Here is a 27,854-nt window from a genome sequence, read left to right as displayed (position 1 = left end):
CACTGAAGAATCTGTGCTAGCTAGGAATTTATGCCACCTTTACAGAAGCCAAAATTATTTCAAAAGCAAGGAGCCTAAATTGAAAAAATGGCTTCATACTATCCAGTTATAGAGCATTTTCTTAAATGGTGACTGGCTGGGGAGGGCCCAACCTATTATGGATAATTATATTCCTGGGCTGGAGATCCTAGGTCCTATAAGAAAGCAGGCTGAGCAAGTCATAAAAAGCAAACAATTAAGTGATAAGCACTTCTACATGACCTTTGCATCAGCTCCTGCCTCTAGGTTCCTGCATCATTTTAGTTCCTGCCCTGACTTCTTTCCACGATGAACAGTGTTGTGGAAGAATGATGACCCAGCCTGACTCCATCTTAAGATTAGAAGCTGCTTTGTTATAAGATCAAAATAAGTTCATTCCATTTTTTCTGTAAAACTTGAGTTTGAATGTGTTTTAACCCATTTCCTGAGTTGACATGTTCCATACCCTATACTTTAACCTCTACCCTGATAGGATAAGATGTTCTGTCAAATCTGACAAGGTTCTATATAACCAAAACCCTAGGAAACCTCTTAGTCTTTCAGTTTTGGGTCTATTAAACCTTCACTTCTCCTGTGTTCATAGCTATTCTCTCAAATCTCACTGTAGGAAGATAGTTTTGTCTGACAGAAAATAAAGCTTACTTAATTTGATGAAAAAAAAAGTAGTCTTTACTCTTGTTGGGTATGATTAGCAATATAATTCAAATAAAGATTTCTCCTCAAGTTGCTTTTGTACATGATATCATGGTATTTCATCATAGCAATAGAAACTCCAAGAAATTATTACTAGGATAGTGGAGTATTACTGTGACAGAATAGGCTATGTTTTGGGGAGGGTAATGGAAGGACTTTGGAATTTTGGGCTAGAAAAGACATTGAGGGTTGAGAACTCACTAGCTGTTGTCAGAGCTTTGAGGATAAGCATGTTGATAACAGTTCAGACAATGGAGGCCTAGCTTATGAAGTTTAAGAGGAAAGTAAAGACATTAGTGGGCTATTTGTGTGAAGAACCTGTGATGTCGGGTCAGCTAGAGCTGAAGAATTGGCTGATTAACAAGAGACCAGAACCACTAAAGTAAAACCTTTAAATTACTGGGACAATTGATTCTGGTCAGCCAGAGCTGAGAGATTAGTAGCAATTAAGAATAGGCAAAATTTTCTGGGAAGTGTTTTTTCACAGAAGCTGTGCTATAAGGCAGCCAAAGTTGTACCTGAAGCTGGCAGCTGAACTTGTTAGTAGAGCTGAGACGAAAGGATGGACCATCTAGACACTGCCATATCCGGGGATCCATCCCATAATCAGCTTCCAAAGGCCGACACCATTGCATACATTAGCAAGATTTTGCTGAAAGGACCCAGATATAGCTGTCTCTTGTGAGACTATGCAGGGGCCTAGCAAGCATAGAAGTGGATGCTCACAGTCAGCATGGATGGATCACAGGGCCTCCAATGGAGGAGCTAGAGAAAGTACCCAAGGAGCTAAAGGGATCCGCAATCGTATAGGTGGAACAACAATATGAACTAACCAGTAACCCACCCACCCACCGAGCTCATGTCTCTAGCTGCATATGAATCAGAAGATGGCCTAGTTGGCCATCAGTGGAAAGAGAGTCCCATTGGTCATGCAAACTTTATATGCCTCAGTACAGGGGAACGACAGGGCCAAGAAGTGGGAGTGGGTGGGTGGGGGAGTGGGTGGGGGAGCGTGTGGGGGACTTTTGGGATAGCATTGGAAATGTAAATTAAATAAATACCCAATTTTAAAAAAGGGAAAAAAAAGAATCGTCCCAGTGTTATTTGTTCTGAGGGCATGAGTCATGGTGAACAGCTGAAATACGGTGCTGTGAGAGGCTAGGAGAAGGTGTTCATTGCTGAAGGTACAGCCACAATGGTAGCTAAAGACCCAGAATGAAGGGATCATGATGAAAAGTCAAGGCTTGTCACCATGAAGAAAGCCTAGGAAAGGCCATTGGTAAAAGTGGAGCCCAGCTGTGGTCAAAGACCTTAGAATTTTGGAGATGACAATGTCATATAATGGTCATCAAGAATAGCAATAGCCTTGGAGTAGAACTTGCCTAAGCCAGGGTCAAATGTCTCTTCCGGTCAGCGCCAGTACCTTTGGCACGGAGTCAGTGGACACCCCCAAGGTCCCTAGAGGACTCTCCACGCGATCTTAGGACCACTGGTGAGTGGAACACAACTTCTGTTCCAATTCAATCGTATGCGACCTGAGACAGCATTAGGGAAGCAGAAAACCTGGCCTGACCAGGGTCACAAGTCCCTTCCAGTGGGTGCCAACACTGGGTTACCTTGGGCATGGAGTCGGCAGACACCCCCAAAGTCCCTAGAGGACTCTCTATGAGATCTTAGGACCACTGACCAGACAGCTCCATGCTCCTCAAAGGAGACACCACTTCCAGGCACTGTAACATGCCCACGATCTTTGACAACAGGATACCAGGATAAAAAGAACTTGGTCACTCCAGTATTTCAGGGTCTCAGAGGAACTTGACTGCCAAGAACTCTGACACACCCAGAATCTCAGGTTCACAGGAGCCCACAAGCAAAGGATCACAGAGAAAGCTGGACTCTGAGGAGTCCTGAATCAACTGGGATTATAGGAAGGACAGGCTCCAAGCAGTTATATTGAGGACAACAAATACTTGAGATAATCAGATGGCAGGAGGCAAGCATAAGAACAGAAGCAACAGAAACCAAGGTTTCTTGGATTCATCATAACCAAACTCTCCCACCATAGAAAGTCCTGGATACACCATCACACCGGAAAAGCAAGACAGGGATCTAAAGTCACTTCTTATGATGATGATGGAGGACATTAAGAAGGAAATAAAGGAAGACACAGGTAAACAGCTAGAAGCCTTTAAAGAGGAAACACAAAAATGCCTTAGAGAGTTATAGGAAAACAATACCAAAAAGGAGATGGAATTGAAGAAAACCATCCAGGATCTAAAAAGGGAAGTAGAAACAATTAAGAAAACCCAAAGAGAGACAACTCTGGATATAGAAACCCTAGTAAAGAAATCAGGAACCATAGATGCGACCATCAGCAACAGAATACAAGAGATGGAAGAGAGAATCTCAGGTGCAGAAGATTCCATAGGAAACATAGACACAAAAATAGAATAAAATGCAAAATGCAAAAAGACCCTAACTCAAAACATCCAAGAAATCCAGGACACAATGAGAAGACCAAACCTATGGATAATAGGAGTACATGAGAATGAAGATTCACAACTTAAAGGGCCAGGAAATATCTTCAACAAAATTATAGAAGAAAACTTTCCATACCTAAAGAGATGCCCATGAACATACAAGAAGCCTACAGAACTCCAAATAGACTGGACCAGAAAAGAAATTCCTCCTGACACATAATAATCAGAACAACAAGTGCACTAAATAAAGACAAAATATTAAAAGCAGTAAGGGAAAAAGGGCAAGTAACATATAAAGGCCGGCCTATTTAATTACTCCAGACTTCTCACCAGAGACTATGAAAGCCAGAAGAGCCTGGACAGATATTATACAGACAGTAAGAGAACACAAATGCCAGCCCAGGCTACTATACCCAGCCAAAGTCTCAATTACCATAGATGGAGAAACCAAAGTATTCCATGACAAAACCAAATTCACACAATATCTTTCCACGAATCCAGGCTTTCAAAGGATAATAACAGAAAAAAAATACAAAGACAGAAACTACACCATAGAAAAAGCAAGAAAGTAATTCTTCAACAAATCTAAAAGAAGACAGCCACAAGAACAGAATGGCAACTCTAACAAAAGTAGTGATAGGAAGCAACAATTACTTTCCCTTAATATCTCTTAATATTAATGGACTCAACTCCCCAATAAAAAGACATAGACTAACAAACTGGCTACACAAACAAGACCCAACATTTTGCTGCTTACAGGAAACTCATCTCAGAGAAAAAGATAGACACTACCTCAGAATGAAAGGCTGGAAAACAATTTTCCGAGCAACTGGTATGAAGAAACAAGCGGAGTAGCCATTCTAATATCTAATAAAATTGACTTCCAACCAAGAGTCATCAAAAAAGACAAGGAGGGGCACTTCATAATCATCAAAGGTAAAATCATCCAAGAGGAACTCTCAATTCTGAATATCTATGCTCCAAATACAATGGCAGCCGCATTCATTAAAGAAACTTTAGTAAAGCTCAAAGCACACATTGCACTTCACACAATAATAGTGGGAGACTTCAACACACCACTTTCACCAATAGACAGAAAATGGAAAAGAAAGTAAACAGGGACACAGTGAAACTAACAGAAGTTATGAAACAAATGTATCTGACATATATCTACAGAACATTTTATCCTAAAACAAAAGGATATACCTTCTTCTCAGCACCTCATGGTACCTTCTTCAAAATAGACCACATAATTGGTCACAAAACAAGCCTCAACAGATAAAAAAATATTGAAATTGTACCATGCATCCTATCAGATCACCATGGATGAAGGCTGATCTTCAATAACAAAATAAATAATAGAAAGCCAACATTCACGTGGAAACTGAACAACACTCTTCTCAATGATACCTTGGTCAAGGAAGGAATAAAGAAAGAAATTAAAGACTTTTTAGAGTTCAGTGAAAATGAAGCCACAACATAGTCAAACTTATGGGACACAATGAAAGCAATTCTAAGAGGAAAAGTCATAGCTCTGAGTGCCTCCAAAAAGAAACTAGAGAGAGCACACAGTAGCAGCTTGACAACACACCTAAACAATCTAGAACAAAAGGAAGCAAATTCAACCAAGAGGAGTAGATGGCAGGAAATAAACTCAGGGGAGAAATCAACCAAGTGGAAAAAAGAACTATTCAAATAATCAACCAAACTAGGAGCTGGTTCTTTGAGAAAATCAACAAGATAGACAAACCCTTAGCCAGACTCACTAGAGGGCACAGGGAAAGCATTCTAATTAACAAAATCAGAAATGAAAAGGGAGACATAACAACAGATCCTGAAGAAATCCAAAACACCATCAGATCCTTCTACAAAAGTCTATACTCAACAAAACTGGAGAACCTGGGTGAAATGGAGAAGTTTCTAGACAGATACCTGGTACCAAAGTTGAATCAAGATCAGGTTAATGGTGTAAACATCCCTATATCCCCCAAAGAAATAGAAGCAGTCATTAATAGTCTCCCAACCAAAAAAAGCCCAGGACCAGATGGGTTTAGTGCAAAGTACTATCAGACCTTCAAAGAAGATATAATCCCAGTTCTTCACAAACTATTCCACAAAAGAGAAAGAGAAGGTACTCTACCCAACTCATTCTATGAAGCCACAATTACTCTGATACCTAAACCACAAAAAGACCCAACAAAGATAGAGAACTTCAGACCAATTTCCCTTATGAATATTGATGCCAAAATCCTCAATGAAGTTCTTGCTAACCGAATCCAAGAGCACATCAAAACAACCATCCATCCTGACCAAGTAGGTTTCATCCCAGGGATGCAGTGATGTTTCAATATACGGAAATCCATCAATGTAATCCGGTATATAAACAAACTCAAAGACAAAAACCACATGATCAGTTCCTTAGATGCTGAGAAAGCATTTGACAAAATCCAACACCCATTCCTGATAAAACTCTTGGAAAGATCAGGAATTCAAGGCCCATACCTATACATGATAAAAGCAATCTACAGCAAACCAGTAGCCAACATCAAAGTAAATGGTGAGAAACTTGAAGCAATCCCACTAAAATCAGGGACTAGACAAGGCTGTCCACTTTCTCCCTACCTATTCAACATAGTACTTGAAGTCCTAGCCAGAGCAGTTCGACTACAAAAGGAGATCAAGGGGATACAAATTGGAAAGTAAGAAGTCAAAATATCACTTTTTGCAGATGATATGATAGTATATATAAGTGACCCTAAAAATTCCACCAGAGAACTCCTAAGCCTGATAAACAGCTTCAATGAAGTAGCTGGATATAAAATTAACTCAAACAATCAATGGCCTTTCTGTACACAAAGGATAAACAGGCTGAGAAAGAAATTAGGGAAACAACACCCTTCTCAATAGTCACAAATAATATAAAATACCTTGGCGTGACACTAACTAAGGAAGTGAAAGATATGTATGATAAGAACTTCCTGTCTCTGAAGATAGAAATTATAGCAGATCTCAGAAGATGGAAAGATCTCCCATGCTCATGGATTGGCAGGATCAATATAGTAAAAATGGCTATCTTGCCAAAAGCAATCTACAGATTCAATGCAATCCCCATCAAAATTCCAACTCAATTCTTCAACGAATTAAAAAGGGCAATAGGCTGATTCATCTGGAATAACAAAAAACCTAGGATAGCAAAAACTCTTCTCAAGGATAAAAGAACCTCTGGTGGAATCACCATGCCCGACCTAAAGCTGTACTACAGAGCCATTGTGACAAAAACTGCATGGTACTGGTATAGTGACAAACAAGTAGACCAATGGAACAGAATTGAAGACCCAGAGATGACCCCACACACCTATGGTCACTTGATCTTTGACAAGGGAGCTAAAACCATCCAGTGGAAAAAAGACAGCATTTTCAACATATGGTGCTGGCATAACTGGCTGTTATCATGTAGAAGATTGCAAATTGATCCATTTCTATCTCCTTGTACTAAGGTCAAATCTAAGTGGATTAAGGAACTCCACATAAAACCAGAGACACTAAAACTTATAGAGGAAAAAGTAGGGAAAAGCCTCGAAGATATGGGTACAGGGGAAAAATTCCTGAATAGAACAACAATGGCTTGTGCTGTAAGATCGAGAATTGATAAATGGGACCTCATAAAATTGCAAAGCTTCTGCAAGGCAAAAGACACCGTCAATAAGACAAAAAGACCACCAACAGATTGGGAAAGGATCTTTACCTATCCTAAATCAGATAAGGGACTAATATCCAATATATATAAGGAACTCAAGAAGGTGGACTCCAGAAAATCAAATAACCCCATTAAAAAATGGGGCTCAGAACTGAACAAAGAATTCTCACCTGAGGAATAACGAATGGCAGAGAAGCACCTGAAAATATGTTCAACATCCTTAATCATCAGGGAAATGCAAATCAAAACAACCCTGAGATTCCACCTCACACCAGTCAGAATGGCTAAGATAAAAATTTCAGGTGACAGCAGATGCTGGCGAGGATGTGGAGAAAGAGGAACACTCCTCCATTGTTGGTGGGATTGCAAGCTTGTACAATCACTCTGGAAATCAGTCTGGCGGTTCCTCAGAAAATTGGACATAGTATTCTGGAGGATCCAGCAACACCACTCCTGGGCATATATCCAGAAGATGTCCCAACCGGTAAGAAGGACACATGCTCCACTATGTTCATAGCAGCCTTATTTATAATAGCCAGAAGCTGGAATGAACCCAGATGTTTCTCAACAGAGGAATGGATACAGAAAATATGGTACATTTACACAATGGAATACTACTGAGCTATTAAAAAGAATGAATTTATGAAATTCCTAGCCAAATGGATGGACCTGGAGGGCATCATCCTGAGTGAGGTAAGCCAATCACAAAGGAACTCACACAATATGCACTCACTGATAAGTGGATATTAGCCCAGAAACTTAGGATACCCAAGATATAAGATACAATTTGCTAAACGCATGAAACTCAAGAAGAACGAAGACCAAAGTGTGGACACTTTGCCCCTTCTTAGAATTGGGAACAAAACACCCATGGAAGGAGTTACAGGGACAAAATTTGGAGCTGTGAAGAAAGGATGGACCATCTAGTGATTGCCATATCCTGGGATCCATCCCATAATCAGCTTCCAAATGCTGACACCATTGCATACACTAGCAAGATTTTGCTGAAAGTACCCAGATATAGCTGTCTCTTGTGACACTATGCCGGGGCCTAGGAAATACAGAAGTGGATGCTCACAGTCACCTATTGAATCAATCACAGGGCCCCCAATGGAGGAGCTAGAGAAAGCACCCAAGGAACTAAATGGAACTGCAACCCTGTAGGTGGAACAACAATATTAACTAACCAGTACCCCTGAGCTCTTGTCTCTAGCTGCAATTGTATCAAAAGATGGCCTAGTTGGCCATCAGTGGAAAGAGAGGCCCATTGGACTTGCAAACTTTATATGCCCCAGTACAGGGGAATGCCAGGGCCATAAAGGGGGAGTGGGTGGGTAGGTGAATGGGGGTGGGTGGGTAAGGGGGACTTTTGGGGTAGCATTTGAAATGTAAATGAGGAAAATATCTAATAAAAAAATGAAAAACAAAACAAAACAAAACAAACAACAACAACAAAAATTAAATAAAAATAAAAAGAACTTGCCCAAGCTTAAAGGTAAGCTGTATGTGCTGCAGAGGGCAGAGCCAAAAAAAAAAAAAAAATAGCCTAAGCTCCTTGGAGGAGCCCAGAAGACAGTAAATGGATCTCAATCACTCATCTTTCAGTTATTTATACTGTTGGAGTTTGGCTACAGGTAGCCAGGCCTGCACCAGGAACCCTAGGTAAGACACTGCCATCGGCTTACCAACTCCCCTTATAACATAGCCAAAATCCCTAAACTGCACCCTCTGCCCCTGGGCTCCATATTCTGGTCCACAAGTTTAACAGAAGACTTCTGTTTCACTGGAGGTCATGCAGTATTAGAAATCACAGAGACTAAGGAGGTACCTTAGTACCTCAGAGGCCACACAAATCCTTGGAACCTTAATGTCAATATTGATGCCCAAACCCAAGAGGTAACACAGATCATAAAAGACTCATTGGAGACACCCTACTAAACCCAAAGAGTCTCTGGTCACTAAAACTCCTTTCCCCTTTGCCAGAAGACCAGAGAGAAAACACAAACTAAGAGAGAAAAACATCTAAAAAAGATAAACTCAGAAGTTAGCACCTAATACAATGATAACCTCAAATCCAAGTGACAAGAGACCAGCATTAAGAATACTATAACCAAAAACCACCCAGGACAATATGGGACTATCAGAGCCTAGTTATCCTATAATGGAAAGCCTGGAATATCCTATGCACCCAAAACCTCAAGAAGATGAACTTAAATTCAATCTTAAAAGATGATAGAGAACTTTAAGCGGAAATGAATAAATTTTTTAAAGAAATCCAGAAAAATATAATCAAAGAGGTGAAGGAAATGAGTAAAACTGTTCAAGGCCTAAAAATAAAAACACACAAACTGAGGGAATACTAGAGATGGAAAATCTAGGCAAGTGAGCAGGAGCTACAGATATAAGCATTGTTGTGTGACAAAGTGTTCATGAACCCCAAAAGACCACCAAGGAGCCATTTCCAATGCAATTGCATTAGAGCCTCTTGATTACAAGCTCAGGCTTGGACTCTCCTCCAACACAACCCTGGAACAGCAGGATGGGAAGTCGAAGCAGCCTCAAACCCTCAGCAGGATAAGGTTTTATAGGAAATGGGAGCAAGTGAGGGGATGTCAAGTTTGGCAAGCATCTAATAGAATGACTATTGTAAGCCAACAGGTGGGTGCTCTGAAGCAAGACCATGAGCAATCACAAATGGTCTGAAAGTACATATAAAACAAACAGCCCAATCTTTGATTGACAGTTGCTAGGAAGTGGCTCTTTTTCTTTTAAGAGAAAGAGCCGTCCCAAGATAGAGTAGGTTTGACCTCTCAGCATCACCAACAGAATACAAGACATGGAAGAAAGAATCTCAGGCATAGAAAATACAATAGAAGACATTGATAAATCTGTGAAAGAAAAAGTTAAATCTAAAACATTCCTGGCACAAAACATCTAGAAATCTGGGACACTATAAAAGGACCAAATCCAAGAATAATGGGAATGGAATAAGAAGAATAAGAAGATAATCTTAGCTCAAAGGAAAAAATATTTTCAATAAAATCAAAGAAGAAATACTTGCTAAACAAAGAGATGCCTATAAATGTATAAGAAGCTTGCAGAAGACCAAATAAATTAAACCAGAAAACAAAGTTCCTCTGCCATATAACAATCAAAACACTACATGTATAGAACAAAGGAAGATTATCAAAAGCTGCAAGTCCAGGTAATATATAAAGGTAGACCTATTATATGAAGATTGCACCCAAATTCAAAGAATAACCCTGCTACAATCCGAGGACACAAAGACACTAAGTAACACAGAGGATCTCAAGAGGAGAATTTGTGAAGCTCATTGAGAAGAGGAAATAAAATAGATATAGTGGGTGGATGGGGGAGGCAACTGAGCAGGAGTGGGGATGGTGATTGGAGTAGGAGGGATCAGGTAGGAAGAGGACTGAGGCAGAGCATCCAGAGGATTGGGCATGGAGGAAGGGCTGTGCATCTCTGGGATACTCTAGAAACCTAGGGCAATGGAAACTCAGGAATCTATGAGGGTGACCCTAGCTGAGACTCCTAGCAATAGAACCTGAACTGGACATCTCTAGCCAAGCAAGACTTCCAATGGAGGGACTGGGATGGCAACCCAGCCACCAAACCTTCAACCTACCATCTGCCCTGCCTTCAACATGTGGTAAAGATGGAACAGAAATTGAGGGAGTGGCCATCCAATGACTGGCCCAGCTGGAAACGCATGGCATGAGAAGGAACCCACCCCGACACATCTAACGATATTCTGCTATCCTTGCAGACAGAAGCCTATCACAATCCTCATCAGAGAGGCCTCACCTAGCCTCTATATAAAGGATGCAGATATAAAGGATGCAGAGACCCACAGCCAAACATTAAGCAGAGCTTGGGAAATCCTGAAGAAGAGAGGGGAGGAAGGATTGTAGGAACCTGAGTGTCAAGGACACCACATGAAAACCTACAGACTCAACTAACCTGGGCCCATAGGAGTTCACAGAGACTGACAAATAAGGAGCCTGCATAGGATTGACCCCTCCACACATATGCTACACTTGTGTAGTTTAGTTTTTTGTGGGACTCCTAAGAGTGGGATCATGGTCTACCATTGACTCTACTCCCTGACTTTGGAACCCTTCCCTCATACTGGCTTGCCTCTTCTAGCCTTAGTAAGAGAGGATGTGACTGTTCTTACTGCACCTTGATACACCAGGGCTGGTTGATATCCACAGGAGGCCTCCCTTTTTCTGAAGAAGAATGGAGGAAGAATGAATAGGAGTAGGGTCAGAAAGAGAAGGTGGGGGTGAGGGACTGGGAAGAGAGGAGGGAGGGGAAACTGAAGTTGGGATGCAAAATAAATAAATAAACCCATTGAAGAAAAAAGTTCCTCTTGAGGTCCCTGCAAATGTCATGGCCTGCAGGGAAAGAACTTAAGAGAGGGGAAGAATAAAATTTAGGTCAGCACCACTTTATCAGGTGCTAGGTTAAAACTTCTCGAGTCTGACCTCACGGTTTATTATTCTTATAGGTTTAAGTGCAGTAAAACTTGGAGGGGTGGTCTCCATATGACAATTGTCACAACAAAGCTTCAGGTTAGGCTACATAGAGGCTCCCTTTCGAAGTCCACCTCTATAGCAAAGCACCTGTGACTCTTACAATAAGAATGAGTTCTACTGACTGCTGAACAGTGCTCAGGGTATGGGTCTACACAGAGAGGATTTATAATAAGCATAAGGATAGATTTTATTGATGGTGTAGGCAAAGTGATTGGGATTGGGATCTCTTTGATAAGGAAGGCATCCATTCATAGAGAGACCAAGTTCAGGGTTAGGGCTGAAACAATACTCAGGACTTTGGGGCATTCAGGTGAAGGCTGGCTCCAGATAACGGTGAAAGACTCCCAGGTTGCTAGAGCGTGTCCTCCCCAGCTTCCAGGTGAAACATGTCTGCCGGTTTTACAGTTCTGGTTCCTCCAGCGCAGTCTCTAAGCTGTGCCTCCTACAGGTTCCCACCCCATTGTTCAATCACCACAAACACACTTAACAAAGCACACGATCAGAGAGATTACTGCATCTAGGAGCTTTCCTGAACCGGAAGTGGCATTTATACTTTCTGGAAACATTTCTCCTGTACTGAAACCATAACAGAAAACATCCATGCTCTGGGGATATTTTACCTCCTTTGTACCTTTCGTTCATTTCCTCAAAACTGCAAATTACCTCTCATCTCTTGGGCCTACTTATCATTAAGAAGTTTTTCTTTTTTTCCTGAGAAAACAGCTCAAGGGCAGAGGAAAATTCCAAATTACAGTAATACCATCAACTAGAAACACTTCTTCTCTTTCAAATGAATCATGAAAATAGAAAATGAGTATTAGCCTTGTCTTGAGAGAAGTTCAATAAATAGCTGAAGCAAAGTGGGCTTCGGGTTTGAAGGCTGTGATGATCTGGGAGGAGAGAGTGTTTTTCGATGATGCAGAAGCAGCAGGGACTGTAGTAATCCTATTTCAACTTCAACGCAATAGGTCATACTAATGTCAAGTGTTCTCTGTGTTGTCCAGTCCATCTACAGTGCATCAACAGGCTATTTTTTTTCTTCTAGAAGCAAATAGATAAAATACTTGGAGCTGAGATCTGTAGCCTTAAAAGTTTAAAGAGATATCTAATTGTTGTCATGGTAACACAGAGAGCGCCATCTTTAAAAGCATTGAATCTTCTCTCTCTCTCTCTCTCTCTCTCTCTCTCTCTCTCAATCTATCTATCTATCTATCTATCTATCTATCTATCTATCTATCTATCTATCTATCTATCTATATGCTTAGAAATTTATCCTGCACATCTCTGTTCCATTAAAGCTTTGCTTCTGGTTTTTATTTACATTCAGGGTCAGTGTCCCAGGAATAAAGAATGCAAAGCAAGTAAAAAAATATGTTGAGGTTCTGCATTAGAAAATTTCTGTATCACTGCTTTGCCTTTTGGCTAAGATAAAGCAGGAATTTCCCATGATGCATTTTAGCTTTCAAACTAAATGAGCATTGCTTCCACAAACCAAACAATGTTTGGTTTTTCTTTGCTTTATTTTTTTCTCCTTTGTACTGACTTTTTATGTCTGAACTTTTATTTGGAAACTACAAGGTCAATAGGTTGGAGAGATAATGAATTTCTCTCTTATAGCATGTGTTTTTGTGTGTCAGTCGAGGACTTGCCTAGTTAGAGGTCTGTATCTTCATTGACATTCTCAGCATCTGCTGTCCTCCAGGTATGTTCTAAGACAGATGAACTCATACAATCCTGTATGAGCTTCCTCATACATGAAGTTCCCTCATAACTCTTCATACCTCCAGAATTAAGACACCTACACAAAAAATATAGTAAATAGGATCTCAATGTAGTGGTAATAGCACTGGAGCAAGCTAAGAGGCCATGAACTCTTGTTACCATATATATATGTGTGTGTGTGTGTGTGTGTGTGTGTGTGTATATATATATATATATATATAGTAAATGAGAAAAATGAAACAAATAAATAAGGTGTCTTGCCCATGGATTTGTTGAGTTAAAAACAAGATCTGGGTGCTATAGAGATAGTCTCTTACTTAGAGTAACTATAATCATGACCAAACACAACTTGGGGAGGGAATTTGAGATTTATTTTTAATGCCAAATTCCACATTGATGTTCATCATTGAAGGAAATCAGGGGAGGAACTCAAACAGGTCAGGAACATCGAGGCAGGAGCTGATGTAAAGGCCATAGAGGGGTGTTGCTTACTGACTTGCTCCTTGGCTAACCCTGCCTCCTTTATAACTCAGGACCACCAGTGCCACTCACAGTGAGATGGACCCTCCCCCAAACAACACAAATTAAGAAAACTCTCTACAGCTAGACCATATAGAGGTATCTTCTCAATTCAAGTTCCCTCCTTTCAGATGACTCCAATTTCTGTCACACTCATATGAAACCAGCACAATTAGCTTCCTGTCAACTTACAAACACATCCCTATTAAGCCACACCTTTTCTTTCTTATTCATCCCCAAGAGCACACATTAATGTCAACATCAAAGGATAGAACACTTCACAAACCTAAAAAGTCCCACAGTATTTATAAATTAAAAAACTTTAAACATTTACTCTCTTTGAAAATCCAAAGTCTCTTTTAAAATCTTCTAAAATCTTTCTTTAAAAAAATTCAGTCTCCCAACTGTGGTATCCAGTAAAATCAAACATAAATTAAATACTTCCTTACTTCAAGAGGGAAGAAACAGGACACAGTCACCATCAATCAAGCAAAACCAAACTCCAACAGTCTAGATGTCTAATACCAGGGATTCACACATGATCTCTGTGCTTCTCCAAGGGGCTTCGGTCTTTCGCTGGCTCTGCCCTATGTAGCACACACTCACTTCGTAGGCTAAGCTTGGGCAGGCTCTATTCCATTGCTGCTACTGTTCTCATTGGCCATTCTATGGTACTGACATCTTCAAAATGCTTTCCTTGATACTTTTGTCACTACAATTTGTTTTAGTTAGGATTACTGTGACTTTCATGAAACACCATCACCAAAAGTCACTTGGGGAGAAAGGTTTTCTTTTATTCATGATTCTAATATAACACTTCATCATCAAAATCGTGAGGACAGGAACTCATGCAGGGCAGGAACCTAGAGGCAGGAGCTGTTCTAGAGGCAATAGAGGAGTGCTGCTTACTGGCTTGCTCCAATGGCTTGCCCAGCCTGCCTTCTTGTAGAACCCAGAACTATCACTCTAGAATAGCACCATCCACAATGGGCTGGGCTCACTCCAGACACTAATTTAAAAGAAAAAAAATTCTGTGATCTTGCTTCCAGCCTGATCAAATGGAGGCATTTTCTTTTCTTTTCCTTTTCTTTTCTTTTCTTTTCTTTTCTTTTCTTTTCTTTTCTTTTCTTTCCTTTTCTTTTCTTTTCTTTTTTTAATTAGGTATTTTCTTCATTTACATTTCCAATGTTATCCCAAAAGTCCCCCATACCCTCCTCCCCAACTCCCCTACCTACCCACTCCCACTTCTTGGCTCTGGCAGTCCCCTGTACTGAGGCATATAAAGTTTGCAAAACCAATGGGCATCTCTTTCCAATGATGGCCTACTAGGCCATCTTCTGATACATATGCAGCTAGAGACACGAGCTCCGGGGGGTACTGGTTAGTTCAAATTGTTGTTCCACCTATAGGGTTGCAGACCCCTTTAGCTCCTTGGGTACTTTCTCTAGCTCCTCCATTGGGGGCCCTGTGATCCATCCAGTAACTGACTGTGATCATCCACTTCTGTGTTTGCTAGGCCCTGGCATAGCCTCACAAGAGACAGCTATATCAGGGTCCTCTCAGCAAAATCTTGCTAGTGTATGCAATGTTGTCAGCGTTTGGAGGCTGATTATGGGATGGATCCCCAGGTATGGCAGTCTCTAGATGGTCCATCCTTTTGTCTCAGCTCCAAACTTTGTTTCTGTAACTCCTTCCATGGGTGTTTTGTTCCCAATTCTAAGAAGGGGCAAAGTGTCCACACTTTGGTCTTTGTTCTTCTTGAGTTTCATGTGTTTTGCAAATTGTATCTTGGGTATTCTAAGTTTCTGGGCTAAAATCCACCTCTCAGTGAGTACATATCATGTGAGTTCTTTTGTGACCGGGTTACCTCACTCAGGATGATACCCTCCAGGTCCATCCATTTGCCTAGGAATTTCATAAATTCATTTTCTTTTTTAAAATTAATTCCCTCCCTCCTCTCCTCCCAGTCCTCTCATCTCCCCTCTCCCAGTCCCCCTACCCTCATCCAATCTTCTCCTACTCCTCCCTTTCTTGTTAGAAAAGGGGAGGCTTCCCATGGATACCAACCTACTCTGGCATATCAAGTTGCAGAAAGAGTAGGCTTATTCTCATAGAGCCATTTTCTTTATTTTTATTTTACCCATCTATTTACTTATTTTATGCACATGGGTGCTTTGACTTCATGTGTGTCTGTGTGAGGGTGTTAGTTTCCCTGGAACAATAGTTACAGATAGTTGGGAGCTGGCATATGGGTGCTAGTAATTGAACCCTGGTTCTCTGGAAGAGCAGCCAGTGCTCTTAACCACTGAGCCAACTCTCCAGCCTCCTGAAGGCCTTTTCTTAATTGTGTTTTCCTCCTCTCAGATAACTTTAGGCTTGTGTCAAGTTGGCATAAAACTATCCAGCACAGAGCTGAAGATGATATAAACATGGGCATAAATACCCAGTGTGCTGTGATCACAAGAATAATCTTAAGTATATGTTGCATAATGGCCTCAGCAAGAACTTAATGAGAAGAGGTGAATAGACATAGGATAGCATAATTAGTAAAGGAGGAAAGAAGACCTTGTTAGGCTATTTAATGCATGTGATTGTTGGAGCAATTCAGCCAAGTTTAATGGAGTTTGCTGTTTTTCTTTACATAAATCAATGTTCATGGAAGTTAATGGTAATTATGTTTCTTGCTTATGAGAATTTGCTTAACAAGTGATTTTTAAAAGAATTATTTCTCTTCATGATGCAAGTAGGATTATGCTTTCAAATTGTTCTTACAGGGAAGTGAAATAAGGCATAAGTGGTAAGCTTGCCCTCCATTTTGAAAGATATTATGAAATGATACACGGACATCATGTGACTTAGAGGGCCACACCATAGTTCATTTACAAAATTCTGCCAAGTACACATTATCACACTGCGTCTCATGGGACAGAGGAGTATCTGGCAAGATGAAGTATCGGTCCAGAGTCCTCCTCCCCTGTTTTTTTTCTTTCCCCTCTGTTTCTAATGATGTCTCAAAACTGACAACTACTTTGTACTTGTGAAGAAATGGCTAGATGGTAACAGGATACCAGACCGTGGATATTTTCTATCATGGTTGCAGTGATGGCGCCAGGGATACAATGCTTCTGGAAATGTTTGACAATCACCTATGTAGCCATTCAATGTCAGGAAAGTTCCAAAACAATAATCTTTCTGACTATGTCTTATCTAGTGCATTTGTGTTTATTAAACAATGGAGTTTAAAATATATTAGTTTTTTCTTCATTGTGACAAAATACTTGAGGCAAACAGCTTAGGAGAGGAAAGGTTGGTTCACGGTTTCATTCTGTGGTCATTTGGCTGAGTTGCTTCTTAGCTTGAGTTGAGGTAGAACACAACAGTTGAGAGCATGTGTTCATTGAAAGTGACTTGCCACATGGTAGATAGGGGCCAGTCAGAAACAACGATGGAGAGTCAGAGAAAAGGGGTGGTAATAATAGACATTCCCCACAAGTCTCCACCCTCTATAGCACCCTTCCTCTATTTAGATCTTACCTTCCAAAATGTCTATCATCTGACATTCAGTTAAGTTATAAACTTATCAATGGATTGGTGCATGAGATCAGAGCCTCACGATACAATCACAGCTGAAAATCCCCATCTGGAAACATGGCTGTCAATCCTGGGCCCAAACCATCAAACCATAAGACTCTGGGGAGATATATAACACTCAAGTACATCACAATTTGTTAAAATAGACTAATTTTAAGCAAGTGTCCTGAAAAGTGGCTTCAGGAAAAGACATGGTGTAAGGAATGAAAAATTATAGCTTTTAATTTAGACAGCCAAAATCTTACTTTGAATTCTAATGGAAATAAAGTTTGTTTTTTGTTTTTGATTTGGTTTTGGTTTTTTATCAGTCTAAATGTTTACGGGAGGCATCACTTATAGTCTTAATGTGGCTGAACAACACCTTATCATTGACAAACTGCACAGTTCTGTGCACAGTTGTGTTTTTTTGAGGATACTAATGGATTGATAACTATCACTGACCAGAAAGAGCAGAGGATTAGGAATTAACAAGACAAGTTAATGGTTGAAAAAAAAGTTATTTTTTTCTATTGAAAGTAACATATACATGTTATATTTACTGTTAACGCACTCCTTTATTGACAACAGCCTGGAATTTTATTTGAATCTGTTTCTCCCCAGTGTGTACTCCATTTGGCCTTGGCTGGCTCCCCAGGGGAGAAGGCAGAACACATTAGCAGAGTAGGTCAGTGCATAGCAGTTTCCTGGTCTGTGACTGGTTCATTTTAAGCACAAAGTTCAAGGTAGCCTAACAGGATGGCTTTCAGACTTGCTCTCCATGCAGAATTTAACCTGGTAATACATAGACATGACTCATAATTGTGACCCCAATCAAAGACTTTTTTGACAGAGTCAACACAGGAAGAGGAATTTAGAGAGAAGCCAGCATCCTGATTGAAGTCTTGACTCCTATATTTAAGCATTCTTAGAAAACGCCTTGCTCAGGTATTGAAATAGCGAAGTTGGCAATTTTTCTTAAGTTGAGTTGAGACTAGGTAAGTATGAAGAGGTAACATTCCCCAGGAAGGGAAGTTAGAAAACAAAGGTACAGAAGTTACATTTACATTTACTTTAATACATTTTTTCTATTTTATTTCTAAATAAATACAGGCAATTTTGGTTTCACATCTAAGGTCTGTGACCATCATTGTTCCTATGTAGACAAATAGGTCTATCAAATTGCTCTCTGAAAGACTGTGCTGACTTTACATTCCCAGTGACATACGTAACATTACTTCTTACTATATCTACTAATTTAGTAACTAAACAGTATCACATTTTCAAGCTATTTTACTCTTTAGAGATTGAATATTTTTCTTATTTGCTCATAGATTACCCATGTTTATCTTTCGAACTCATATCAATTTCCTATTTCCCTTTGGAATTTCTTTGCTTTTTCTCTTATTGAATTCAAATTTTTCTTTGTTTCTGAAACAGTAATTTTAAGCCCAGAGCATGACACCAGGGCCTGTTTTGATACTCAATGGGGCATCACAAACTGAGTGCTAGGGCTGCCAACTTCTGAGCTCCAAATTGTGTACATAGACATTTCTTTTCCCAAAGTGGTAGCTGAATTGACTTCTGAAACAAACAAACAAACAAACAAATAAAAAAGAAACAAAGCAAAACAAATCGAGTCTTTCAGTACAACCATTGGCCAATGGGGCTATGTTTGTCAAGAATAACTAAAGTATACAACTGACCTGTTAGCAATTTAGTGTGAAGAAACCTGTGCACAGTTTGTTACACGCCATTGTAGCTCACAGATGTTATTTTTTTTACTTGAGGCATTTATTGGGTGTAAAAACCCACTGGAGGGTTTGAAAAAATTCTTCTTTCCCATAAACTGTCACCTGCTAGCCTGCAACTTTGTTTACTAGAGGGAGCACATTCTAGTTCCTCAGAGTGCTGTTGCTTTTCCTCCCTGAATCACATCATGACATCTGGTCCGTTCTTACTCAGGAGGTTGTCTCTCTCTGGATGAGAAATCATTTCCCAAAGATGAGAGGTAGAAATAGAACTTTGAAGCTCATGTCTATAAAACCACCACTTTATAAACCTGCTTTTATTGACCCAGTGAATAAACATGACACTCTACTCTCCTGCTATGAAGAAAAGAAATATCAGTCAAAAGAAGGAAGGAAGGAAGGAAGGAAGGAAGGAAGGAAGGAAGGAAGGGAGGGAGGGAGGGAGGGAGGGAGGGAGGGAGGGAGGGAGGGAGGGAGGGAGGAAGGAAGGAAGGAAGGAAGGAAGGAAGGAAGGAAAGAAGGAAGGAAGAGGGGGAGCAAGCTTGTTATTTTAAATTTTTTATGAAAATCTAAAAAAATCCAGGTCTATTTTTCTTCCAATGATGAAATTCCATTTACTAATAGATTTGTTAATTTTGTGATAATAGCCTGTTTTATATGGAATGTATAATTTCCTAGTAAGATTTTTCTCTTGTAGAACCTTTTTTTTTTTTTTTTTTTTTTTTACTTTGTAGGTTAATTATTGTCCTACAGAGATTGAAAAAGTAACATAGAGCTATTTCAGTGTGATATTTAGCACTATTCCACTCATTTAAGCACATGGATGGTGTTAGAACATGACTCCCTAGTGTTAATTACTACAGAACCTGACAGGGTCACACTTTCCAAATGGTTTATTTTATGCCTTTGTTATATTGATTATATTTATCACAAAGTCATGAAAAGTTTCATTTTGGAAAAAATTAAAAGGCATATATTGGGGACAGTGTGTGTGTGTGTGTGTGTGTGTGTGTGTGTGTGTGTGATGTGTTTGTGTGTGGTATGTGTTTACTTGGCAACTTAAACTTTTCTAAAAAGAATCTAGAGAATGGCTCACAGTTGAGAGCACTACCCTTTTCTTCCAGAGGACCTAGGTTCAATTCCCAGCATCCACATGACAGCTTACAACTGTCTAACTACAGTTCCAAGGATCTGTGGGCATTGGGCACACATGAAGAGCACAGACATACATGCAGGCAAATCTCCCATACACACAAAATAAATAAATCTACAAAAATTTAAATATGTAAAATATCCTGAGAAGATAGATAAAGCAACAGTCACTCAGAAAAGAATGTAGAAAGTATTTCTTTGCTCATTGATACAAAGAGTCTACATGGAGTCAAAGGAAGGGGGCAGAAATGCTCATGTTCCTGTCTTCTATTGTTTTCTCAAAGCCATGAGCTTCCTTCAGACTCTGCTTCTTCTCTATCCAGAAGCACATTAGCATTTATCCTCTCCCTATACAACTGCAAAGAGAGCAGTAACAAGTGTGGAAGGGTAAGATCATGGATATAGGTGTGCCTGATATGGGCAGGTACTGAGGACAGGAAGTGATGTAAATTCATGACTAGGAGAAAAAGGGGAAGAGAAAGATGAATAATCTGCTCAAAGGGAAAGGAGAAATCCCTAACAAGACCCAGAGGCAGAAGAAAGGTCTGGCTCCAGAGGGCCTGACTAAGCAATGCCTAGAGTTGAGGAAAGCTTGTCCAGGGAGTGCCCATGTCTATTACCTCAGCCAATGGTTAGCAAGAGAGACTCTTGATTCTCTCCTCTCCCCTATCCACCACACTTCCATGTTCTCTTGATCTTAGCCCACTAATATCCCAGCCCCATACTACCCTACCTTCTTGACCATTCGTGGGATTGTGGGTCTACCCTGAATAACTTTCTGCCTTTTCTGGTGAAGGTCTGCACCACAGATATTTTTTCTGAAACAAATCCAATCAGTTCAGTCTCAAACCTAAGGTCATGTGAAGTAATTAAGGACCTGACTCATGCAGATCTAAAGATGACAAACTTGCTTGCACTCTGGAACTGTCAGATGGTTTAAGTATGGTTGTTTGAATAAAACTGGCCCCAATAGGCCCATAGGGAGTGTCACTACTAGGAAGTGTTGCCTTGCTGGAGGAGGTGTGTCACTGGGTGAGGGCTTTGAGGTCTCAGATGTTTAAGCCAGGCTCAGTATCTTTCTCTTCTTCTACTATTGGGCAATCCAGGTATAGAATTTTCAGGCCCTTCTCTAGCACCTTGTCTGCCTCCATGTTACCATGCTTCCGACCATGATGATAAGGAACTAAACCTCTGAAATTATAAATCAGTGCAATTAAATATTTTCCTTTGTAAGAGTTGCCATAATGTCTATTCACAGCAATAGAAAACCAAACTAAGACACTGGCACAGATGATTATGTTTCCCAGTCAGACACACACACACACATATATATAGTCCCCTAGAGCCACCCCTGCCTTGTGCTTGCTTAATGTCTGCTTGTTGCAAGCAGTCACTGGGCTACAATGACAGCTTTGGGGTCATGGCTCTAGAAGTTCTGGGCTACTTAGCTCAACTATAGTGGATCACAAAGGGCTTTGTCTAAATTCAATGATCAGGACCTCTTGTGGCTCCATAGGTTAATATTGTTCCTATTGGTACAGTCCCAGCATGGGCAGTCAAAGAGTGGTAAGGACTCATGGAGGGTACCTGGGAGACTCCATATGTCCTAAGAATAAGAACTTGTGGGTGAGGTAGGCCTATTTTGGAAGATATACCCAATGGACAGGGTGTATCAAATTGTGATCTTGAAGCATAAAGATTGTACAAGTCATAAGAATTGCTAAGGAGCAAATGGATCTTCCCTTGGTTGGAGTGGGGACCTAAACCTAGCCTTGATCCTATGTGCACACACACACACACACACACACACACACACATGCACCACCATGATTTCGCTTAAAGACAAGAACAGATGGAATTCTCCAGCCATATCAGGAATAAGAAAACAAATGTCAGCTGCCTTGGGGCTAAGCTGTAAAAAGTCATATCAGTGTGGTTCTGGGCAAAGCCCTGTCAGAAGGCTGGCTTAAATGCAGACCAGAGCTCTGGATAAAGGCAGTGGTATGCCTGTGGGTATTTATGAAACTTCTAGCATCAATTGTCTTTCATCATTTGCCCATCCATTGTGATTAGAGGGAAAGATGATAACATTCCCCCAGCATTCCACCCCCACCCCCACACATTTGATGGTGGCAAAGGCCACAGTGCTTTCTGCTTTTTACCTAATAGCACACCTGTGGGAGGTAGGGGGAGTGGTTCTGATATCCCCTGGGCAATGATAAAAGACCATTCTTTCTCTCCAGGATGTGTAGATGTCAGAATTTAAAAGAACATTTAGCACAAGTGTGAAGCAACAGTTTGTAAATTTAAATGTATTCTGGAGCCATTCAACAGGGGGACTTTACACCTTAGGCAGAGAGCTGGCACCTATTATATGCTTTACCTTTTATCTTAGTTAGGGTTTCTATTCCTGAAATTAAATACCATGACCTAAAAACAAGTTGGGAGGCAAGGGTTTATTTCGCTTACATTTTGGTAGCACTATTAATCATTGAAGGAAGTCAGGACAGGAACTCAAACAAGACAGAAACCTGGAGGCTGGAACTGATGCAGAGGCCATGGAGGGGTGCTGCTAATTTGCTTGCTTCTCATGACTTGTTCAGCCTGCTTTCTTATAGAACCCAGGACCACCAGCCCAGAGATAGAACCACCCACAATAGATTGGGCCCTCCTTCATCAATAACTAATTTTAAAAAGGCCTTACTCCTGGATATTATGCAGGCATTTTTATCAATTAGGTTTCTCTACTTTCAGATAGCTTTAATTTGTTGTGATGGCTATTCCTGGTTGTCAACTTGACTACATCTGGATGAACTACAATCCAGATAAGGAGGGCACACCTGTGTTCCAGTTTGTGAAGCTGGAAGACACAGGCAGATCTTGACATGAAGATCTTGAAGTATAGTGGCCATGAAAAGCTTAGGCCCAGGCAAGGTAGTACCTTCTTTTAATCCCAGAAAACTGAGGCAAGCAGATCTCAAAGAGAGAGAGAGAGAGAGAGAGAGAGAGAGAGAGAGAGAGAGAGAGAGAGAGAGAGAGAGAGAGAGAGAGAGACTGGGCCTTACTTGAGCTTCTGAGATCTCAGAGCACACTCTCTTCCTCCAATAAGGCCACACCTATTCCACCAAGGCCAAACCTCCTAATAGTACCACTCCCTATTGAGCTAAGGGGGGCATTTTCATTCAAATCACCATACCTATGTCACTCTGACAGCTGTCTTCCCCAGTCATCTAGGGACAATTGAGCACATTATGTGTATCACTATATGACCAGGACATTTTTTTTCCCTCTAGTAGGACACTAACCATAATTGCAGCAGCTGCTGTATTTATTATGATTTAGACTCCACCTACATAAATGTAGAGAGATAGTCAGAGGGAAATTTTACAATTCCTATGTCATGAAGGCCTTTAGTTCAGTTTTATGCCAGTTAGCTAAGAAAACAAGTCCCCAAAGTCTAAAACAATAGATGTTGTTCAATTTTCTGCTGTATATCCACTATTTAAATAAACAAATCAAAGTAATAAATCTTCTAATTGTATTTTTACGACTCTAGCTCTACATATTCAGTATTTACATGAAAGTTTCAGAAGCATATTGAAGCATTAATTTTAATACTGCCAATACAAAGTCAAACTTACATAAATAATTGAGAGCAGATATAACTACAGAATCCAATAATAAGAACTTGTTTGTGTGTTTGTGAGGGAAGGGGAAGAAATGCATGCGCCTCTGAGGATGTTCTTGCAGCAGCTCCTCTCTCATCTCCACCCGTGTCTCTTGTGCTCCACACCCTGTAAGCAGAGGACCTGCCTGCCACCTGGACACCCCCCCCCTTTCATTGCTTTCTTTTCTTGATTTTACTTTGATTAGTTATCCTTATTATTGTAATGTTCATATTGTTGGACATTCTGTTTTGCAACCTACAAAAAGATCTAGAAAATAGCAAAGGCTCAATCTTGTTTGCAGAATGGATGAATCTTGAGACATACAAAGACATTCTTTAAACTGACGATGAGCAGGGAGAGGTTATGCAGTAATCAGTTCTCTGGAGAAACAAACTAATAAGATGAACTTTTATATATAAAAATGGGATTCTTAGGGACTTACAGGCTGGGGCCCATCTATTCCAGCAATGGCTGTCTCTTAGCAGTCCAAGAATCTAATAGTTGTTTGCTTCATGAAGTCTCAGAGTATCCTGTGTATGAAAATGTAGGCTGTAATGCCAGTGAAGCAATGAACTTGCCAGAGAGTGAGGGCAAGCAGGCAAAGAGCAAACATTTCCTTCTTCCATGTCTTTTATATAGGCTGCTACAAGAAGATGTGGCCCAGATTTAAGATGTGTCTTCCTATCTCAAATGAATGAATCAATAAAAATGCCTCTTAGTAACATGTACCAAGAAGCTTTTAGTACACTCTAAATGCAGTCAAGTTGACAGCCAAGTGTTCCGTTACCTCTAAAAATGCCCCACAAAGTCCCTTTGAACATCACCAGCACCTAGAGCTCAGCCACTGTAATACAAAATCCCATGGGGGTGCATATCACATCCAATTCATTACATTGTATTTACTAACAAATCAACAAGAAAGCTACAATGCACTAGTACCTATTACCGTAGAGATTTGGCATGTTGGGTTCCCTTGTGTATTGCTGTTAGAAGCAAGAATCACTACCACCATTCCGGAAAACAAAAGAGAGTTGTGCATGAAGTTCTTATCTTTAGTTGAAGAACAACAGCAATTGACAACTGCTGGTACAGTCAGTTTTGGTTTAAGGGTATGACCCAGATGGGTTGACAATATTTCAGTGGATGTGTTATCCACATGTATCTAAGGGTATTTGGGTAGCACAAATGGACCCCTTGGGTTCTAAAAGGCAATGAAACCACAGAGCTGGAGAAGGGAAGGGTGGTACATCTGGGAGGAGTTGGAGGAAGGGGTGAATGTGATCAAGATACATTGAATGAAAAAGCACCGGGGCAGCTGGGGCGCAGGGTCTGCTGACACTCGCCAGCTACCCACAACACCCGCCACAGGATCTTAAGACTTCTGGTGAGTGGAGCACAGCTTCTGCTCCAATCCAAGTGCTCGGGACCTGAGACTGCATTAGTTAGGGAAGCAGAAACCGGCCTGAGTAGGGCCACAGGCCTCATCCGGCCGGATCAGCGCCGGGGTAGCGGGAGCACAGGGTTGCCTGACACCCGCCAGCTACCCACGACCCCCGCCGCAGGATTTTGGGACTGCTGGTGAGTGGAACACAGCTTCTGATCCAGTCCAATCACGCGGGACCTGAGACTGCTCTGGTTGGGGAGAGAGAAATCCGGCCTACATAGGGCCACAACCCTATTCCGGTCAGAAAAGCACCAGGGCAGCTGGGGCGCAGGGTCGGCTGACACTCGCCAGCTACCCACAACACCCGCCACAGGATCTTAAGACTTCTGGTGAGTGGAGCACAGCTTCTGCTCCAATCCAATTGCGCGGGACCTGAGACTGCATTAGTTAGGGAAGCAGAAACCGGCCTGAGTAGGGCCACAGGCCTCATCCGGCCTGATCAGCGCCAGGGTAGTGGGAGAGCAGGGTTGCCTGACACCCGCCAGCTACCCACGACCCCCGCCGCAGGATTTTGGGACTGCTGGTGAGTGGAACACAGCTTCTGCTCCAATCTTTAAACAGTGACAACGATAACAACTAACCCCAGAGATTACCAGATGGCGAAAGGTAAACGTAATAATCTTACTAACAGAAACCAAGACCACTCACCATCATCAGAACCCAGCACCCCCACTTCGCCCAGTCCAGGGCACCCCAACACACCGGAAAAGCTAGACACGGATTTAAAAGCATATCTCCTGATGATGATAGAGGACTTCAAGAAGGACTTTAATAACACACTTAAAGAAATGCAGGAGAACACTGCTAAACAGGCAGAAGACAATAAAAAGGAAGCACAAAAATCCCTTAAAGAATTGCAGGAGAACACAGCTAAAGAGTTACAAATCCTTAAAGAAAAACAGGATAACATAATCAAACAGGTAGAAGTCCTTACAGAAAAACAGGAAAACACATCCAAACAGATGATGGAAATGAACAAAACCATACTAGACCTAAAAAGGGAAGTAGACACAATAAAGAAAACCCAAAATGAGGCAACGCTGGAGATAGAAACCCTAGGAAAGAAATCTGGAACCATAGATACGAGCATCAGCAACAGAATACAAGAGATGGAAGAGAGAATCTCAGGTGCAGAAGATTCCATAGAGAACATCGGCACAACAATCAAGGAAAATGTAAAATGCAAAAAGATCCTAACTCAAAACATCCAAGAAATACAGGACGCAATGAGAAGACCAAACCTACGGATAATAGGAGTGGATGAGAATGAAGATTTTCAACTCAAAGGACCAGCAAATATCTTCAACAAAATTATAGAAGAAAACTTCCCAAATCTAAAGAAAGAGATGCCCATGAACATACAAGAAGCCTACAGAACTCCAAATAGACTGGACCAGAAAAGAAATACCTCCCGACACATTATAATCAGAACAACAAATGCTCTAAATAAAGATAGAATACTAAAAGCAGTAAGAGAAAAAGGCCAAGTAACATATAAAGGCAAGCCTATCAGAATTACACCAGATTTTTCACCAGAGACTATGAAAGCCAGAAGATCCTGGACGGATGTTATACAGACACTAAAAGAACACAAATTCCAGCCCAGGCTACTATACCCAGCCAAACTCTCAATTAACATAGATGGAGAAACCAAAGTATTCCACGACAAAACCAAATTCACACATTATCTCTCCACGAATCCAGCCCTTCAAAGGATAATAACAGAAAAAAACCAATACAAGGACAGGAACCACGCCCTAGAAACAACAAGAAGGTAATCCCTCAACAAACCTAAAAGAAGACAGCCACAAGAACAGAATGCCAACTTTAACAACAATAATAACAGGAAACAACAATTACTTTTCCTTAATATCTCTTAATATCAATGGACTCAACTCCCCGATAAAAAGACATAGACTAACAAACTGGCTACACAAACAAGACCCAACATTTTGCTGCTTACAGGAAACTCATCTCAGAGAAAAGGATAGACACTACCTCAGAATGAAAGGCTGGAAAACAATTTTCCAAGCAAATGGCATGAAGAAACAAGCTGGAGTAGCCATTCTAATATCTGATAAGATTGACTTCCAACCCAAAGTCATTAAAAAAGACAGGGAGGGACACTTCATACTCATCAAAGGTAAAATCCTCCAAGAGGAACTATCAATCCTGAATATCTATGCTCCAAATACAAAGGCAGCCACATTCATTAAAGAAACTTTAGTAAATCTCAAAGCACACATTGCACCTCATACAATAATAGTGGGAGACTTCAACACACCACTTTCACCAATGGACAGATCATGGAAACAGAAATAAACAGGGACACAGTGAAACTAAGAGAAATTATGAATCAAATGGATCTGACAAATATCTACAGAACATTCTATCCTAAAATAAAAGGATATACCTTCTTCTCAGCACCTCATGGTACCTTCTCCAAAATTGACCACATAATTGGTCACAAAGCAGGCCTCAACAGATACAAAAATATTGAAATTGTCCCATGCATCCTATCAGATCACCATGGACTAAGGCTGATCTTCAATAACAAAAT

This window comes from Mus caroli, unplaced genomic scaffold (assembly GCF_978045245.1).
Source record: "Mus caroli unplaced genomic scaffold, Mus_caroli_1 scaffold_3, whole genome shotgun sequence".
Lineage (NCBI taxonomy): Eukaryota > Metazoa > Chordata > Mammalia > Rodentia > Muridae > Mus > Mus caroli.
Note: the sequence above shows the minus strand (reverse complement) of the source record.